The 22,171-nt window shown below is 34.6% G+C and overlaps 1 protein-coding gene across 1 annotated transcript in view; it reads right to left on the bottom strand.

Moving 5' to 3' along the window:
* Positions 1-22,171, bottom strand: part of HisT (Histamine transporter) — a 112,971-nt gene that overhangs the window by 90,570 nt on the left and 230 nt on the right. The window lies entirely within an intron of this gene.

Raw genomic sequence — 22,171 nt, 5'->3', positions numbered from 1 at the left:
AACCAATTAGTAGGGAGCAGTAGAAGGTCTGTCGGCAAAGTCCTTTCTATGAAACTGCACTCCATGAAAAAAAATAGAGTACACGACAGTATACGGGTGTGAAGCATTGAAAATCTTTGAAGGGACTCGTCTGCCTAGTCAACAGGGTAAAAAAATTTATGACTGACAGGCCAACACACCCTCGCACCCTCTAAAATTTTGCAAAGAAAACTTGTTTTTATCTTAGTGACCTACATATTATTTCGTATATTCCTTGAAATTACACGCTGTTTCAAAATATAGTTACAAAATATAGTGTCTCCAAAATATTATTTCCGTTTTGAACAGTAGCAGGCAGTTTCCGTTTCCGCGTTGGACAGTTTCCGTTTTATTCAGGAAAAATTACAAAATAATACATACGAATTTTGCCGGGACCAATAAATTGTTCCGAAATAGACAGGATTCCGAATTATTCAGGTTCCGATTTGAACAGGTTTCACTGTACATGATCTTAAAACTTTTGACAGTTTGTAGTGTAACTTATATATATTTCCAAAATGTATTACTTGACTGAATGCATGTATCTTCAGGGGTCGATTTCACAAAAGTATTAGCAATACTTTACAAGTAAATGTATTTTTAACAGTACCCTCCAAAAATCTGAAAGTTAGAATTTATAAAACAGTTATATTACCGGTTCTTCTATATGGCTGTGAAACTTGGACTCTCACTCTGAGAGAGGAACATAGGTTAAGAGTGTTTGAGAATAAGGTGCTTAGGAAAATATTTGGGGCTAAGCGGGATGAAGTTACAGGAGAATGGAGAAAGTTACACAACACAGAACTGCACGCATTGTATTCTTCACCTGACATAATTAGGAACTTGAAATCCAGACGTTTGAGATGGGCAGGGCATGTAGCACGTATGGGCGAATCCAGAAATGCATATAGAGTGTTAGTTGGGAGACCGGAGGGAAAAAGACCTTTAGGGAGGCCGAGACGTAGATGGGAGGATAATATTAAAATGGATTTGAGGGAGGTGGGATATGATGATAGAGACTGGCTTAATCTTGCACAGGATAGGGACCGATGGCGGGCTTATGTGAGGGCGGCAATGAACCTTCGGGTTCCTTAAAAGCCATTTGTAAGTAAGTAAGTAAGTAACAAATCAGAGGTTCTTCAGAGAAACGCTGTACTCTGGAGTGGGACAAGCAGCCTACAGCTTGGAGTTCCCATAGACTGCTGAAAATCCTAGAGCTCATGCGTCTATTTAGTTCATTTTTTTTTTTTTGCTTCTTTGTGATTAATTAAATTATCGAGTGATTCATTGATTAAGTTTTCGGGTTCGAGATCGTTCTGTGCGCATGCCACATGAACATTGTATAACCTTGCCAATTTGAAACAGAGTAATTCGAAATTTAGTTTAATCCGCAGGAAGAAAATGACAAACTTAATGGAAATTTGTGTCAATCTCGCCAGATTGCGGTCGTTATTTGAAGAGTTAAAGGAAAACTTAACCCTTCAGTGCTCGCGCCGTAATTTGTGACATCAGTAGTCGCGCGGGTTACATTTGTAATCCATCTCTTTTTCTATTAAAAACAATTTTTTTACATAGGAATATGTAATTTTACAACATACATAGGCTATAACAGTAACACTACTTTACTGGTGCTATTAAGCTCTTTGTGATATAACATTGTAACTCTGTTTGAATTTTAATATTTAAATCATTGATGTTAATAAAGTATAATAAGTGATATTGTGATACAAACGATGTAATAGGCCTAGTAGTAATTTATGTATCAAGGGCGAAATGAAGACGTTTATTCACATTTTATGAATAGAAATAAACAAAAATATACGCTAATTAAACCAAAGGTGAAAAAGAAGAAAAGTAAATAGGCCTAATGAAAGAAGAAACAAAAGAATAATCAACATAAAAGATATTAACATAGTTACGTACATAAAATAAAAAAAAAGATTGTAAGAAAAAGACATAGCAAAGTAACGGTAATATTGATACCAGAACAATAAATGAATTAAAAAAATAAGAAAAAAGATAATTCAGATGAACAAAAAACACGAAATGAGAAAGAGATAAAAACAGAGTATCAGTAGAGTCTGATGTGAGTTCCATAAGTGGACAAATGAATAAATAAATACATAAATAAAAAGTGAATAAAGGAGAAACAATAAAGAAAAGTGACCGCAGATGGCCGAGGAATATGCAATGAGAATGATAATAGAGAAAGGAACAAACTGTCTAGGAAAAGTAACATTGATGTAAATAAATAAATAAATAAATAAATAAATAAATAAATAAATAAATAAATAAATAAATAAGTGGATGGATACATAAATACATAAACAAATTAATAAATGGATGGATGGATGGATGGATGGATCGACAGACAGACAGACAGACAAACAGACAGATAGATAGATAGATAGATAGATAGATAGATAGATAGATAGATAGATAGATAGATAGATAGATAGATAGATAGATAGACAGACAGACAGACAGACAGACAGACAGACAGACAGACAGACAGACAGACAGACAGACAGACAGACAGACAGATAGATAGATAGATAGATAGATAGATAGATAGATAGATAGATAGATAGATAGATAGATAGATAGATAGATAGATGAATGAGTAAATGAATGAATAAATTAGATAAATAAGTAAAGAAATACATAGATAAATAAATAAATGGATGGATGCATACATAAACAAATACACAAGTAAATGGATAGATGGATTGTTGAACAGATAAATAAATAAGTAAATAAATAAATAAATAAGTGAATGGATGAATATATAAATAAGTAAACAAATAAATGAATAAATTGTTGGATGGATAGATAAATAAATGAGTGAATGAATAACTAAATAAATAAATAATAAATAAATAATAAACAGATATATAAATAAATAAATAAGTGGATGGATGAATACATAAATAAGTAAACAAATAAATGAATAAATTGTTGGATGGATAGATAAATAAATGAGTGAATGAATAAAAATTAAATAAATAATGAGAAATAGATAATAAATAAATAAATGAATAAATAATAAATGAATGTATGAATGAATGAATTAATGAGTGAATGAATTAATGAATGAATGAATGAATGAATGAATGAATAAATGAATGAATGAATGAATGAATGAATGAATGAATGAATGAATGAATAAGTAAACGTGATACGAACAAAAAATGATATGGATAAATACAGATATGAAAGTGGAAGGAGGAAAACAAGCAATGGAAGAAATAAATTCTTATCTGTTTCTTGGAAAATTTTATTCACTTGCACACAAAATTGTGGGAGTAAATACCTTCGTATTTCTGCTACAGACCCTCATGTGTAGAATTATAAAATCATCTTAATGATTCTAACGTTTGGAATAAATTATTACATTTAACACAATGAGTCAATTTAGAAAATGTATTACAATAATGAAGTTACTTCTTTCACTAACGATTTGTCAAAACCCAAGTACTGGGTGGGGGGGGGGATACATAATAAGAAGGAAGAAGCTGTTCACATAATTGAAGAGGCATGTGGACAGATCAAACAGCGTGGGACGACGAAGTGTGTGGATATGATTTGCGTGCCCCAGTTAGAATCATGTCGCAGGCTTTTGTGAGAAGGCGCCGAACCTTCGAGTTTAATGTAAGTGGGAGCTTGTTAGAGCACAACGCGTGCGTGCGGCCTTGCGTGACGCGTGGGAAAGCCTACATAATGAATATTACCGTCAGGTATTGTGTTATAAGCACATTGTGATTTCAGTTCCCAGATTGATTACTGTGAACTGGTAATTCTATATTTTTATTTACTTATTTATTTATCTATTTATTTATCCATCTATTCATCCAATAATTCACTCATTCATTCATTCATTCATTCATTCATTCATTCATTCATTCATTCATTCATTCATTCATTTTTATCAAGTCATATTCCACAATACAAAACAAACAATAACATAATAAATTAAAGTAAACGGTATAATTATTATTAAGGAAAATACGGGAATTTTACTTGAAGCAAGTAAAGAGACAGGTTTGGAAGTAAATCCCGAAAAGACAAAGTAGGCCTATATGATTATGTCTCGTGACGAGAATATTGTACGAAATGGAAATATAAAAATTGGAAATTTATCCTTTGAAGAGGTGGAAAAATTCAGATACCTGGGAGCAACAGTAACAAATATAAATGATACTCGGAAGGAAATTTAACACAGAATAACTATTGGAAATGCCTGTTATTATTCGGTTGAGAAGCTTTTATTATCCAGTCTGCTGTCGAAAAAACTGAAAGTTAGAATTTATAAAACAGTTATATTACCGATTGTTCTGTATGGTTGTGAAACTTGGACTCTCACTTAGTTATATGTTATAGTTTATTTAACGACGCTCGCAACTGCAGAGGTTATATCAGCGTCGCCGGATGTGCCGGAATTTTGTCCCGCAGGAGTTCTTTTACATGCCAGTAAATCTACTGACATGAGCCTGTCGCATTTAAGCACACTTAAATGCCATCGACCTGGCCCGGGATCGAACCCGTAACCTTGGGCATAGAAAGCCAGCGCTATACCAACTCGCCAACCAGGTCGACTCTCTCACTTTGAGAGAGGAACATAGATTAAGGGTGTTTGAGAATAAGGTGCTTAGGAAAATATTTGGGGCTAAGAGAGATGAAGTTACAGGAGAATGGAGAAAGTTACACAACACAGAACTGCACGCATTGTATTCTTCACCTAACATAATTAGGAACATTAAATCCAGACGTTTGAGATGGGCAGGGCATGTAGCACGTATGGGCGAATCCAGAAATTAATATTTTAGGAGAATTAATATTTTAGGAGAAAAATTCGCTCCGGCGCCGGGGATCGAACCCGGGTCCTTGGTTCTACGTACCAAGAGCTCCGACCACTGAACTACGCCGAATTCAATCCACAGCACCGGATCGAATCTTTCTCCTTCAGTGTTTCCCTTTGTGGCCTGACTCCAAGTTAGGCATATATATGTTGACGTATATGTCTAGTGTCAACTGCCATTATACAAGGAGCGCACTCAATTGAGTGACTTATTTGGCCATAATAGAATCCAGAAATGCATATAGAGTGTTAGTTGGGAGGTCGGAGGTAAAAAGACCTTCAGGGAGGCCGAGAAGTAGATGGGAAGATAATATTAAAATGGATTTGAGGGAGGTGGGATATGATGATAGAGAATGGATTAATCTTGCTTGGTATAGGGACCAATGGCGGACTTATGTGAGGGCGGCAATGAACCTCCGTGTTCCTTAAAAGCCAGTAAGTAAGTAAGTAAGTAAGTAAGTAAGTAAGTAAGTAAGTAAGTAAGTAAGTAAGTAAGTAAGTAAACAGTTTTATTATTGCTAGGAGAATAGACAAAATGAAAATCATAAAGGCCTACAAGGAACAAAAATTCTAGCAGTCTCGTGAAAAAGAATGGATATTTCTTTACATTATTGCGCTACCAAAGAAAGGTAGGATGTACTGTATTTACTCAAATATAACGCGCACTTTTTCTAGCTGAATTTAGTACTGTTTTACTCGAATATAACGGGCACTTTTTCCAGCTGAATTTAGTCTCCAAAATCTGGGTGCGCATTAGAATCGATGGCGCAATATTTTCCGCGGAAAACCTCCTGCATATGACCTTCAGCGGCTTCACAGCTCTCGCGAATCATAGGAGTGCAGCGTTTCTTAATAAAGGAATATCGCTATCAAAGTGGACGTTGGCGGTAGCGTGCCAGACATAAAGAGAACGCATTTATAAGTACGTCCGAAAAAAAACCGTAATTTTAAACCAAACTGTTCCCTCTGTACAATTATTACAAGGATATGGGTTACAGCGCAGTGTCCGATCTCAACGCGTTCCGGAAGAAATATGCTGTTGTTCAGAACGCCTGCATCACTCAAGACTCGTAGATAGAAGAAAACAGAAAACAAACACACACGGTCAAGCTGACACATTCTTATCATTCTTCCTCTGTATTTATATTTGTACAAAAAAGCAGGTCATTTCTAGTTCGTGTGAAAGAATATTTCAATTATACCTTGTCGTTCAGTGACGCAAGTGATAGTGATAAGAGAGAGGACTGAATACTGAGTCTTGAGTCCTTCGACGAAGCGAAAACTGTCATTTAACTCGTCGTAACTCGAAAACTGGTAAACATTTTGAGTGGCAATAACTTTTAGAAGTAATTTCCATTATTTTTCAGCATTTCTCTCACTTTCACCCCTCACCTAACGTGAAAAACAAAAAAGTTTGCCGCTTACAAACTTTTGCGGGTGTAAATGACTATTTTTAACAGATCACTCCGAAGTTACTTTTTTTTTTCTCTGTTTTCAAAAAAGATTTTTATTTCAAAATTTATTTCTATGCTTTCCTCAGACATTCACCTATCAATCATAAAAATTACAGCGTGATTGATTGACTATCTTAGTAGCTACAACGTGATAAATATGTAATGCAGCGGGAAATAGATTTCTTCCTCCCTCTGGCTCCGGTATCGCCGTTTCTCTCTCACACGAGACGTCACTCTCTCTCGCACAAGCCATCTATCCGATCGGTTCTCCTCATATGCAGGAGATTTGCCGCGGAGAATAGATTCGTATGCAAATTCGAAAATTCTGCTTTTCATTCTGCTTAGGTTCTGCACGTGCTTCGGCTCTGTTCGGGTTACTCCGTTGCTCGTCGTTCCTCAACGTTCCTCACCTCGCGCTCTGCGGCAAAAGCTACAAAGTGAGGGTTGCCATACGTACAACTATTTTTTATTTTATTGGGTTATTTTACGACGCTGTATCAACATCTCAGGTTATTTAGCGTCTGAATGAAATGAAGGTGATAATGCCGGTGAAATGAGGTCGGGGTCCAGCACCGAAAGTTACCCAGCATTTGCTCGTATTGGGTTGAGGGAAAATCCCGGGAAAAACCTCAACCAGGTAACTTGCTCCGACCGGGATTCGAACCTGGGCCATCTGGTTTCGCGGCCAGACGCGCTGACCATTACTCCAGAGGTGTGGACACGTACAACTATAGTCGTACGCTTACGACTATTTTGACTAATTGTACGAGGTACGACCGAACTCTAAGTCGTACACAATTTTGTACGACTATTTTACTGAAGGAACAAAATTATTTTGGAACTCACAATGTCGGACTATAATTAAAAGAATAACAGTTAATTTGTCCCTTTTCTAGACAACTTTTCTTCATTCAGTATGTCATTGACTAATATCTCTAATCACACATATATAAGGGATAAAAAATGCTTTGAAAATCAATATGGTGACTACACTTCCCATGCAAATCATAAATTTGTCATCTTGAGCTCCGGTGCTGTTATATCAAAGTAACACGGGTTCAGAGATCTGCTAACTTCATTGCATGTTCAGCAATGGAAGTACAGGGACATCACTTTATTTTTACCAACATTTTTAACATTAACCTGGCTATACTCGGAAACACTGTTGCCCCTTTCCATTACAGGAGTTTGGTATTACTAGTGCAATATGTAAACAAATCATTTTACTAGGTATAGGAGGAGAGAAAAGTAGTGTATCCATTTATGTTGTAGGGAAATACGATATTACGATTTTCAGTTTGATCATCACTTTTACGGAATTTATCAAAATACAGTAGAGTAGTAACATTTTTTTTCAAAAACTCAACTTTTTAGGCGGCTATGTTCGTTATGTAATGTCTACTTTATTTAGCATATTAATTATTGATGTTAACATACAATATAGAGAGTGCATTTAAATTGAGGGGCTCATAAGTAAAGGGCTGTAAGTGCACTTGTTACTTTTGAGAAAATGGGGTTTACATATTTAAGCTTTCGTAAAGCCGGTGTAATTTTTATTTAAATTTTAATGTGTGATGCGATTAAAATATCCCTTTGCCACTAAAATTTTAGATACTTTAGCTTACACTTGATGCACTTAACTCATGTTATTACAAATGTCACTAGCATTCCTTTGCTTCTAGCCACCTCAATTAAAAATAAGCTAATCTGAATTTTTAAACAAGTTGCTGAAAATGGTTGCCGTTCATTGCAATGCTAGCTTCAATTCTTTACGCATATTATTAAAAACATTTTGAAGCATATTCTCTGAAATTTAATTTATCGTTTCTTCAATATAATTTTTAGTACGATATTATTAATATAGGTTCTTTCTTCTATAAAAAACGCAACCATATTTCTGAAACACACTATACACTGCAGTGTTTACTTCACTGTTTGAAGACTTCGAATGCAACAGCGGCCTTAAGTTTGTGTGTCTGACGGGAGCAAGGACATTAGTGAAGGGGTGAGAGTGAAGTACATTCAGAAATGCAGGTACAGTAAAAATGCAAGTAAAAATAAAATGATGTCCCTGTATTTTTTAATGAATGAAATAATACCGCGCTAGGATTAAGAAATCTAGACGCGCTGACATTTTAGCGGTGTCGGATTTGAATCGACTGCAGGTGGATTAGTTTGATGTAATCATCAGCTGCCGCACTGATTGATATTAAATATCTGCCGTTGCGCCGGCCAAAGATAAAGTTCCTGCTGGCTGTTGTTTCCGACCAAGCGTCATCGTGCATGCTTTACCGAAAATGACAGTGTTGATTAAGAAATGGTAATTTGAATGCTAAATGCCATTGTGGATATCAACTATAATTACTAAAATTCTTGATTGGATGAAGAAATGGATGCTGAAATAGGAAAGACTGGAGATTGCTGGGTTTGCTGTGAAAGATCTGCCCTTGAACAGAACACTATGAATGAATGAATATAAATTTATAGGCCTATGAACCACTTTTTTTTTGGGTGTTAAGTGAAATATATTTGTGCGCACTATCTATAAAATAGTAAAATGATGAATGTACGACAATTTTATACTAAAGTACAACAGTTTTCTTAAGTTGGTAGGACGACTGCGTTTCATTTATCTGGCAACCCTGGTTTGTACTTGACCAGGAGATGGGAGATGAAAGCGAAGGGTACAGTATGAAGCAAACTTGAAACGAGAGGTTATGCTTTATGTTGAAAACCATGGAAACAGACAGGCTGCAGAAGAATTCTGTGTAGCAGAGAGCAACATTTGCTTATGGCGCCAACACAGAATGGCGATATTTGCTTCTAATGCGACGAGGAAGAAGTTCACTGGCCCACGAAAAGGAAAGCATCCTGAGGTAGAGGTTTTGAAATTCACACAGGAAAGCAGGAAAACTGGCTCCTTGCGACCAGTGACACAAATGGAGTAAGGCCACAAAGGGAAAAAACACTAGAGGAGGGGGATTGAACTTCGGCGTAGCTCAGTGATTAGAGCGCTTGGTACGTAGAACCAAGAACCCGGGTTCGATTCCCGGCGCCGGAGAGAATTTTTCTCCTCTAATAACCATTTTTACCGTAACAGGTAAATTTTTTAGAACCAAAAATTAATCTTTACTGTATACATTAGCTTATTGGTATTGCTCCTGAATAATTAACACCAGGTATGTAGACAACTGACACACATTCATAGCCTAGGAGAAATTCAAACTTGCGTCCATTGAACCCATATAGAATCAATGCTATACGCTCATAGTTGGAAAAAAGTATTCTCATTAATCCACTCGTTTAGGCGATTGAAGAATTTTCTACCATTTTCCACGAAAAAAAATGTTAGTGCAAACACTCGTGATGCCCCACTTCGATTACTGTGATATTCTGCTTACTGACCTAAGCGTTACTTCGGCGCAGAGACTACAACGTGTTCATAATATGTGCGTCCGTTTCGTCTGCAATATTCGCTGGGCTGATCACGTAACACCATCCCTCGAAATGTTGTCCTGTCTAGAAGATCGTAGGAAAATCCACTGTCTTTCCCTTCTCTTTCACATATTGCATTTCTCCACTCCTGTCTATCTTGCGTCTCGTTTTCAAAATTTATCCATCCATCATAACCTAGACACACGATCACAACACTCCTCAATATTATCCATTCCCTCCCACCGAACATCCTCATATTCATCTTCTTTCACTGTGGCTGTTCCTCGGCTTTGGAATTCCCTACCGAGTAATGTCAGGGACTGTCAGGGATCAAACCAATTTAAGAATAGACTAACGAAATATTTTTGTAACAATTCTTGTTAACAATAATAGCTGTTTCAGGTTTCTCAATGTTTAATGGTTATATATATATATCACAGAATAAATATTTAAATTATCTCATTACTACTACTACTACTACTACTATTATTATTATTATTATTATTATTATTATTATTATTATTATTATTATCACTATTTCTTACCAATGTTTATTATTGTCACACCAACATTACTTATAAAACTTTCATTATTTACTTTCATGTTGTTTTATGGTCTAGATATTAATGTAATAACTGTGTAACCAATTGTATTCAATTAGAATTAGAGTCTGGCTGGGCGGAAGAGAAGGCCTACTGGCCTTAGCTCTGCCAGATTAAATAAATAAATAAATTATTATTATTAAAGCCGCAAGACAAAAATGTCAGGTAAACAATAGCGAATCCTCGGACTCATCTCGCCAAATATCTATATAACTTCGTAGTTGATACAGAGTCCTTAAATAACCAAGTAAAAAAAACAGCAACTGATTGTATAGCTGGACTCGAAGTGCGTTTCATTTTCTCAACGACGCACTATTTGACTGGCGCCAGAGATTTCCGAGGTTCTGTGTCTGGCTGCCCAGAACTAGTTCTCTCAATGGAAACGTCTTTACAAATTACACCCTCCCCCCCTTACCATCACCCTACTGAAAGGTAATGTAGGAGGGACAGATATAGCTTCTCCCCTTGGTAAACTCACACATCTGCTCCCTACATGCCAACCTAAAGCGTTATTCCGAACTGTATTCTACAGCCCGTACTTCGAAAGTGTGTTGTTTAAGAGGTCAGTTACCGGTATTTATTAAACAGTCTTCACATACCATAGAGACTGTTCAGAGACGAAGATATGTATTTATGACAACCAAGTAACGCTGAGTGGAGAATGTCATTGCAGCAAGCAGGGCTGCCACCCTAACCGATTTTCATAGGACAGTCCCGATTTCGGTATATGATTATGTCTCGTGACCAGAATATTGTACGAAATGGAAATATAAAAATTGGAGATTTATCCTTCGAAGAAGTGGAAAATTCAAATATCTTGGAGCAACAGTAACAAATATAAATGACACTCGGGAGGAAATTAAACGCAGTATAAATATGGGAAATGCGTGTTATTATTCGGTTGAGAAGCTCTTATCATCCAGTCTGCTGTCCAAAAATCTGAAACTTAGAATTTATAAAACAGTTATATTACCGGTTGTTCTGTATGGTTGTGAAACTTGGACTCTCACTCTGAGAGGGGAACATAGGTTAAGGGTGTTTGAGATTAAGGTGCTTAGGAAAATATTTGGGGCTAAGCGGGATGAAGTTACAGGAGAATGGAGAATGTTACACAACACAGAACTGCACGCATTGTATTCTTCACCTGACATAATTAGGAACATTAAATCCAGACGTTTGAGATGGGCAGGGCATGTAGCACGTATGGGCGAATCCAGAAATGCATATAGAGTGTTAGTTGGGAGACCGGAGGGAAAAAGACCTTTAGGGAGGCCGAGACGTAGATGGGAGGATAATATTAAAATGGATTTGAGGGAGGTGGGGTATGATGATAGAGACTGGATTAATCTTGCACAGGATAGGGGCCGATGGCGGGCTTATGTGAGGGCGGCAATGAACCTTCGGGTTCCTTAAAAGCCATTTGTAAGTAAGTAAGTAAGTAAGTCCCGATTTCGACTTTGTTGTTCCTGGGTGACGTCAGTCGGGACGATAATTGTCCCGATTTTATAATTCAAATCACTAAAGTAATTCATTTCAATATTTCAATATTTTTCTTTATGGCCAGGCCAACTTGGATTCTCACGTTGAGAGAGGAACAGAGGTTAAAGGCGTTCGAGAATAAGGTGCTCAGGCAAATATTTGGCGCTAAGAGAAATAAAATCATAGAAGAATGGAGAAAGTTACATAACGCAGAACTGCACCCATTCAATAATTGAATCGAGGTCTGGTAGAGTTCCTGGGTAGCTCAGTCGGTAGAGCGTTGGCGCGCTCAGCAAAAGGTCTCGGGTTCGATGCCCTGTCCCGGAACAATTTTTCCCTTGAAATTATTGGTCAGCTTTACAGAGTCCTACCTGAAATCCAGATTTGCTTTAATATGACTTGTTCAGAATTTGTAGATAAGTAACAAAATGTAAAACGACCATTGGGATCTGCTGGAAGCAACAAAAAGTATAAATGGACACATTGTTAAATGAATGTAATAATAATGTGTATCAAAATTCTTTGTATTCCCTGTTGTCTTCAGAATTATTTTGGGTTGAGATCTATTATATGTGATCTATTTAATTCCTTTACTAATGTTACTGAAATTAAGTTAGTTGGGTTAGGTGCCTGTATATGAGCCGTTCAGAGCAGAAGTGATGTAAGTCAAAATTGGGTAATGAGGTTTGAAGTAAAAAGTCTGTAAAATACAGCGCAAAGTAACAATTAATATGTCCTTCGTGCTATCCATTGACTACTAATAGTTTAAATAAATTGAATATTAATTGCTACTTTGCGTTGTATTTTACAGAATGTTTACTTTAATCCTCATTACCCATTTTTGACTTACACCACTTCTGCTCTCAACGGTTCATATATTATTATACTATGTTTTATGGTATACCATACTAAACAATATTAGTAATGTCATATTTTGTTTAAAACAGTAGACAACTATCAAAGATTGAACAATTTTGGAACTTATGGGTAAATAACCTCCAAATCTTGTCCATACTCTGAAAGGTGGCAACCCTGGCAGTAAGAAAACCTGCCCCTCATCATGGTTTGCCAGAGACCGCAATCCAATTCCTTAAATGAAATGCCCACTAGTCTATCTCGTTTTACCATTCTTTATTTTAATAACACTTTTTCATCGGGGTTAATAAAAATATAAATCTGCCACATAATGTGCATGTCTACATATTAAGTTATATACGAAGATGCATTTATAATTTGAGGACGGGTATAGCGCTCATCGAAGCAGTAAATTATTCATCGGTATTTTCATCATCTTCTCCCGCATAAGCTGAGTCACTTTTACGGAGAAGTAGTTCGTGATCGTAAAGTTAAGTTTGTAATTTTAACCCAGATAAGACTGACGTCCTATATATAGGACACCGGACGTTTCACACAAATATGTTAATAACAATGACTATGACAGACTAAATTTAAGAAAAAAAAATTGGAGACAATTTATAACACATAAGGATTATGGTATCATGATTGCCGACTATGAAAATCTTACACAGCAATGTTAAAAAAATAAAACGTTCCGTCCTATATATAGGACGTCAGTCTTATCTGGGTTAATACTAGTGATAGACTTTATTTAGTCTCTGAACGCGATTATGCAGAATGTGTGTATACTCTAGATCTCGCTTGTTTTCTCCTTGGCAATAGCTGAAATTGAAACTTTCGATGTTCATTTTTTATTTGTATAAGTTCATTATTAGGTCATTAATTTATTTGTTGAAATTTGTGTTTGAGGTATTATATTTAATTTATAAAATTCGATTTACATTGTATTAATTGTATATTATTTTGAAATAAACAAATTTAGAAATTAACCATAATCCTAAAAATATCTTGGAATATCTTGGAATATAGAATCAAATTAATACTTTTTTTCTCTGTCATAATATTCCAAAGCAAGGAAATTTCGCTTTCAACAACGCGCAAATAGCTTCCTAAATTATAGTCATGTTGGAAAGCTAACAAAATGCCATTTCTTCTGTTCGGATTTCAAGATTTCATGTAAGTTAGCCAAGATTTCAGCAATTAATATTACTTTTTCCTTTCAAAAATATCTTAAATTTTAAAAGCTGTTAACTTTATTTAATAAAGAGCGAAATAACAAGATTAAATTTTATGTGAATCGGATTCTATAGTGAGACAATGATCTAACTCACAAAGGAATTTATACTATTTAATTAAAACAGATTTCTTTTACAATTACAATATTAGATATTAGAAAGTAAATGCGCTTTTACGTCAATGGCAGATATATTAAATAATAACCGTTTTAATAAAGACCGAAATTTGTAATTTCTGTTGTCAATAGATCACTATTTCACTGAACCACTACATTTTCGCAATCTATATCGAGTACGGGACAAACTAAATTTTGCAAAAATGTCCTGTGTAGTCAACAACGTTTTTTCTTCTTCTTCTTAATTTTTCCATATATGCGTTTAACACTTACATAATTACTGATTAAGTTGGAACTTCTTTACTGTATTAACGTTTTAGAAAATTACCTGGCTGACTAGTTTCGGAGTGGTATTCTTCATTGTCCAAAGCCTAGTGAAAGTCCCGCGCTATCTTCTGATATCTTCTGTTGTGGTGAGATGTGTTCATGATTGTATCGAAAAGGGTATGTGTTTTGAAATTGAGTTGAGTGTTCAGGATATGCTGGGAGTGTGTTTCGTATGTTTGTAAATTTAGTATTGTTCTAGAGTGCCAAGTTTCTGGTTTTTTTTGGCTGGATGCTAGTATTTTCATGTCTGTGTCTATGTTGTTGTAGTTGTGGTTGGAGTTTGTGATGTGTTCTGCGTAGGTTGAATTGTTGTGTGGTTTGGTTATGGCTGTGATATGTTCCTTGTAACGTGTTTGAAATGATCTCCCAGTCTGTCCAATGTGAAGTTAATGCAACTGTTGCATGATATGTACTTATGTAGTGTGTATACTCCTGTTAAGTTGTATGTATTTATTTATGTGCCTAGTCTGTGTGTTGGACAGATTGGAAGATCATTTCAAACACATTACAAGGATCATATCACAGCCATAATCAAACTACACAAAAATTCAAACTACGCAAAACACATCACAAACTCCAATCACAACTACAACAACATAGACACAGACATGAAAATACAATACATCCAGCCAAAAAAAAACAGAGACTTGACACTATAGAACAATACGAAATTTACAAACAAACAAAAACACATCCACAGCACATCCTGAACACTCAACTCAATTTCAAAACACACACCCTTTCTACACAATCATGAATACACCCCATTACCACAGGAAACCAGAAGATAACGCGGAATCTTCACTAGGCTTTGGACAATGAAGGATAACACTTCGAAACTTGTCAGCTAGATAGTTATCTAAAACTTAACACAGTAAAGAAATTGAAAGTTAATCAGTGAACGTTTTTTTTTTATAATTGCAGCTTGCTGTAACTCGATTGGGTTCTAGTCCATAGCGCAGAATTTTTCAGATTCTGTAGAGATGTCAAATGCCTTCTTGACACATTGCCTGTCTCCTTCTTAGGTTGCTCGAACATCAGTGGTAAAGATGCATTACTCCTTCTGTAAAACTGTTTTGAACAACATTTTAAAATGATACTGAACTCTCTGAGAAAGGTACAATAATTAGAATTTTGTGCAGATTTGTGGGGATGTGGTGCAGTTTGTGTTAATTCCAGTGGACAACAATGGCATTATATTCACATACGGGATTATGGTGCAGACATTCCGTGCATATGTTGGGATCCTTGCATACAAAATGTGACAAATTACTTGAACTTGGTCCTTGTGCGTACAACACTGAGTGCATATGCATATCCAAATTCATAATTTCTTGTGCAATTGTGCTCGGATTTGGGTTGGTGCAGTAGGAAAAGTCTTGTGCAAACAACAATCTGTGCGTTTGCATCGAACTGTGTGCAGATGATTCTTGTATAAACATAGGCATGTGTTTTTTTATTGAGACTTCTGTTTACATATGCAAATGTGCATCTGTTTTTGTAACCTATATTTTGTTTGGTGTTAATGAAGGTCAGTTATGTGGTCATGTGTGTGCTATTGAGGCTTGGTTAATTCTTGAAGGCCAAGAAGAGTCATACTTGCATATCCGTACCTGAAAATTAATTCGCTTTTCTTGCATTGGACTGAAGATTTCAAGTAGTTGTGTTGCCTTTCCTCGAAGGTCGACATCTTGGTACATAGATAATCCAGTGTCAATGACCCAGTAACTGCCTCGTCAGATGTAAGCTGAGATACTTGGCTCCATTCATATGATAAGAAATCGTCACGTCCAGGAAATTCAAAATGGCTTCCATTACTATACCGGTGCTCCTGTACTGAAAATGAGATTTCAACAGTAATGTTATTTTTTCAATATCTCAAGCAAATTCTAACCAGAACGGAAGTAGATTACGCTCCATTTTCGTTGACTTCCTTCATCCTTTCAACTGTGTTATAGTTCTCACTATATGGGGGCAAGATTAAACACAACAGAGGCAATTGTCCTCAGAATACATGTGATTGGTTCTCAGCCAATAAATTAGTATTAAATTGTAACAAAACTAACAGAATCCAATTTAAATCCTGCCCAAATTCACCCTCGCAAATTTCAAATGCAATAATTAACAATAGGTCCCTAATAGAAACAACAACAACAACCAAATTTTTTGGCTTACAAATCGATAATGTGTTAAATTGGGGAACTCATATTAAAGAAATTACTCCCAAATTAAATTCAGCATGTTTTGCTATTAGATCTATGCAAGAGATAGTAAATATCAATACCTTAAAAACAATATACTTTGCATAGACTACTTCTATTCGGTAATGAGTTTTGGGATAATATTCTGAGGAAATTCTACAGATAGTAACAATATATTCCTACTACAAACAAGAGTAATTACAATAATATTAGATGCTAAATCTAGGGAATCGTGTGGGACCATTTAAAAAAAAAAAAACTAAAAATAATGCCCATGGCTTGTCAGTATTTTTTCATTAATAAACTTCTTCGTATGTAATCGTGAAAACTTTGTAACAAATTCAACAGTTCATAGCATAAATATGCGTCAAAAAATGACTTTCATACTCCATCAACAAGTCTATCATGCTATCAGAAAGAGTGCGTCGTATGACAGTAAAATTTTTTAATAACATCTCTATGGATATAAAAAATTAAACTCAAAACATAAGATTATTTAGGGTCAAATTAAAAAAGTATCTAATTTCTCACGCCTTATATTCTGTAGGTGCATAATTTATGATATTCAACAACGCTTCATGAATATTTGTCTTGTATTAAGTATTGATATTAAACCTTTGTGTTGTAGACTACTAGTAGACGGTATTGTTAAACTCTTCTGTTTATATTTCAACTAGACTGTGACTATAATAATAGTAGGGGAGAGTTGGGTAGTATCGGACATCGGGTAATATCGGACAGTGATGTTTCTTTCACCTACCACCAGATGGTAGTACAGTGATGTTTCTTTCATCTACCACCAGATGGTAGTAGCAGTGTTCAGATGTCGCATACAGAAACGTAACCATGTCACTTAGGTACTATCATCTCGTGGTAGATGAAAGAAACATCACTGTCCGATATTACCCGATGTCCGATATTACCCAACTCTCCCCTACTATTAAGTTTTTTGACTTGTTCCATATTCTAGCTGTAAAACGACGTACGAATACAATGGAATGTAAATAAATACAATACAATACAACTATATTTTTAATATTTATGGCACAATAATCACATTACTCAATATAAATATGCTGCTTTTTTGTCATTACTAAAACTGTATTTCTTTTAACGATGTGACAACACTAAAATCGAAGCGCTTATCTCCGAGAAGTAAAATAACATATTTTGACTCGGAGTAAAAAAAAATAATAATCATATATTGCAGACTTACAAAATGTTTAACTCATTATTAAGGTCTATAGTTTAAGATAGTTGCACATAGCTATTTAAATACGCATTAATTTGAGAACCTCTTATCCAGGGCTTAATTTCAGCCGGGGATGTCCGGGGCTCAGTTCCGGAACAACTCACCCATGATGAAAAAACTAATATCAGTTGTAAACTGTGTTGCAGTCTCAAGTGCCGAATGTGAAAGGGAGCTTTCCTCAATGAACCTGATGATCACCCCGATAAGAGTAGCTTTTGACGTAAAAATAGTGCGTGGTTTACTCTTACAAGACTTGTGGACCTCCAGTACATTCGTGGTATTCAACCTTTTTTTCCCCCATACCCCTAGAGACACTTTTCCACTCAAGCTTGAATCCCTAAAGTTGTTAATTCAAGTTACACATAACTATATCTAAACTTAATTAAATTCAAGAATTTATCATTTATTAAGGGTCCATTTCACCGTCTATACTTAAATTTAAGTCTTCATTAAATCTTCGTTTAAATAAGACTTAGCCAAAGTTTCATTTCACCACATATTTAAGATCATATTAACGCGCTAAGCAAGACTTATATTTAAGGACCCGATTTTGACCACTTGGTTAAGGGGTTAGGTACAGTTTACAGCAGTAAAATTTTTGGAAATATTCAACATTTTTTTTTTCCTCTATTACAGTATCTTGTACAATAATGAAAATTAGTATGTGTAAAACACAGTCTTTCTGCTATATGAAAAAAAATATTTTTACGATTAAAAAAAATTATTTACATTTTTGTTTTCAAAATTCAGTTCACTGTGCAGTGATGAAGCGTTTCCCACATAACTCAAAAACTATCCAACATTCTGTGATGAAATTTTTTGTGTGTATTTATGCATGTCATATCTACAATATGATGCAAGATCACTTCTCTATCTTTGATATATTGTCTGATAAAAAATAAATTCATTTAAAAATGGTCAAATATCAGTATTTTCTTCTATCACAAAATACAAAAAATTTTATTTATTGAGGAATGTAGTTGAAAGAGCATGATATTGTAAACATGAGTTTCAGCAATAAAATAAAAGAGAACATGAAAAAGTTAACACATTTATGAGTTATGAAAGAAACGCTTCATCACTGCACAGTGAACTGTCACCATAATGAAAAAAAAAAAAAAAAAATATATATATATATAATTTTTTTAAATCGTAAAAAATATATTTTTTTTTTTCATATAGCAGAAGGATAGTGTTTCACACATACCAATTTTCATTGTTATACAAGATACAATAATGGAGGAAGAAAATCTTGAGTATTTCCAAAAATTTTACTGCTGTAAGCTGTACCTAACTTCTTAATTTAAGTCTATGCAAAATAGTAGTGAAACTAGCATTGAATTATGTAGTTGATGACAAGGAATGGATAATTATGACTTTTCCGTGCAAAATAAAAAAACAAAAATGTATTAGAAAACGAAATTACTTCTTTACTGAACTTGATGACAAAGAATTTACTCTCTGTTTTCGTCTGGGTAAAACTTCAGGTCTTGAAATCTTGGGGAAGATTCAAAATAGACTGGAGATCGAGACAGAATAGTGAATACATTTTCCATTTTTTGGTATTCATTTTAACACTCAGGTGTATTAATTATTCATATACAATTCTCAAGTTTAATAGTTCTAATTACAGTGTGCAAAATTAATTGCTGGAAATAACAGTGCAGTAAGTAAATTACTTACAACACAATTTTTCACGATTTTGTACCGAAGATGACTATGAAGAACGGGTGTCGATTTCAAGAGACCTTGAAAAAATGAAAACTGTTTGATTCTTCCTCAAAATGTGTTCTATTGGTTATACCGCAATAATAAGTTGTCATTAGCAAAACGACTCCATTTGGCACGGTGAAACGTGTTAAAAGAGGACTTAGGTATATTTAATGAAGAATTAGCTATGTGTGACTGAACTAAATTTTGGTGAAATCGACCCTAAATGACCTAGTTTTAAGTTATAAATTATAAAAAGTAAGTATTAACGAGAAAACATCGGTTGCTTAATTTTTAAATAGGAGCAATAAGCTAAAGTTGCCTATATATCTCAAGTTTGTAGAGAATTTACTTGAAGCAATGAAAAGCACAATAACCAGTAAGAATGTAGTAACAACAACCCAAGTTGCCAGGTGACGATAGAAAACAAAAGATGTGAGAACAGATGAATGAGATGTATAAACAATTGAATACTCTTTCAAATTGTATCATAATATAGGGGTACCATTTGAAATTTAAAAGGAGTGGGTAAAACCTAAAATGTAATTGACCAAGTTTTAATTCTTCCTCAATATCTAAATTGACGTGTTTTTTTTTTGTTTGTTTAAATTAAGTTACATTGAAATAAACGGTTATTTAGACTGAGAAGTTTTGGAATATATGAAAAGGAAAATAATTACGATAATTACCAGCTTAAGATAAACGTTGTATAATACACGTGGCTGAAAGTCCGATATGTGTTCGTGAGGAATTATGACACGAACGCAATCATCTCAGTCACAAACAATGCCCAATTTTAGACAATTATAAGATAAATAACTGTTATTTACTACAACATACATAGTGGCGTTGCGTTCTGAATAAATATTACGTTTTTATAAAGACATTTTGTATCATCGATTTTTTTTCTTCTCTTTTTACGTAGGCCTATATGGTCCAGCAGACTGAAATTACGATTCAAAAGAAAAAATAAATCATAAATAAGAGTTTCTTTGGCACTTACATTAACAATATCTAAGAACTGGTTTTTTAGTCTCCGCACTTAATTTTTTGTTGTATTTATTTATAAACGTTTCCGGTATTTGGGTTCAGAGATCGTCTCGGGTTTTATAGAATCTCATTCCACATCCAAGCACTCCTTCTGTCACAAAGCTGATACTAAAAACACACAAAAAGGGTAAGTTTATTTTATTTATGAATGTTCTACGACCTTCAGTCCCTGTGGAAAAGAGAAACTTATCGCACTCAAAATGTAAGGCATACTAAAGGCCGCAGTGTAACTAATTATGAGATAAATGTTAAAAGAATGCTTGATATGTAAGTCCCATTTTGTCTTTTATCTCAAGGATAAGCGTAAAATGTTACCAAAATGACTTTAACACAAGGATTGAGTTGATGAACTTCGGGAAATAGACCTAGTACTTTATAATGCGAAACACGTCTGCAACTTATATTTCTTATATACAATTATAGTATCTAAAACGTAATGATGATACTTTTTTATTTCTAGAAAGTTTGTGTTATTTTCAGAACAGCATTACATAGAAGTCTGAATCCCATGTAAGGATTATAATTAGGGCTAGGATTTTGATGAAATTGCATCTTTTTTCTAGAAACCCAGAAACATTACTGCTTTAGTATTCATATGTTATGTGATAAACTGAGCGTTTTAAGACATATTTGTTAGGACATTTTTTTTTTTAATTTTTTCCCTGTTTCAACTCATAATAACATCTTTTGTTTTATTCGGTTTTTTTTTTTTAGATATTTTCATTTAATTTTGGTCATAAAACCCCATTATTAATGTAAAATAATGTTTCTTTCCTTTGATATTTTCTTTACATATTTTGTCCATTAATACTCATTATTTTGTATAATATTGTAATCGCTTTTCTACCCAAATATTGCCATTTTAACGTAGTACACCCCATGTAATGGATCAGTCCAACCACCCCTTCAATATAGACTCCTCTATACCCGCTAATTCCGGATAAGAGTGGCCTTGTGGTAGACTACATGGAAACTAAAAGTAAAGTAAATCCATGGCGCTACAGCCCATGAAGGGCCAAGACCGACCAGCCGACTGCTGACCTCACGTCCACATTCCGAAGCAGAGGTGAACGATCATACATGCAAACTACATCAGGTAAAATAATTAATTAAAGTGTACTACTAAGAAAAAATTATGTAAAATTTAATTTAATTACTAGTCTAAATATTAAGTAGGCCTAATACAAAACCTCTTTTCCTACTAAGCCAATTATGTAAGATCAATTTTTAGGGCATTTTAAAGGAATTTTTTGAAAGATTTTTAGAGCATAAATGCATTGTTTTTAGGACATTTTTTCATGATTTATAAGTCATCAAAATCCTAGCCCTAATTATAACATTGGAAGATGTGTAACATTGTCTCGTAAATTTTTCATATCTACACCTGAATGAAAATGTTTTCGCGGAAAGCAGACAGGAAATTTCCCGAAATTATCTTATGAATTACCTCAACAATTAAGACAAGTTATTACTTTATCATTAGCAATAGGGGAAAAAGGAAGCATTCAATGGTAAGCAGGAGTTTATTTTTAAACGTGCTGAACCTTATCTGACAAATGAAAAGTAACGAAACTGG

Source organism: Periplaneta americana, chromosome 2 (assembly GCF_040183065.1).
Source record: "Periplaneta americana isolate PAMFEO1 chromosome 2, P.americana_PAMFEO1_priV1, whole genome shotgun sequence".
Classification (NCBI taxonomy): domain Eukaryota; kingdom Metazoa; phylum Arthropoda; class Insecta; order Blattodea; family Blattidae; genus Periplaneta; species Periplaneta americana.
The sequence above is the reverse complement of the archived record's forward strand: the minus strand, read 5'-3'. Positions and strand labels throughout refer to the sequence as shown.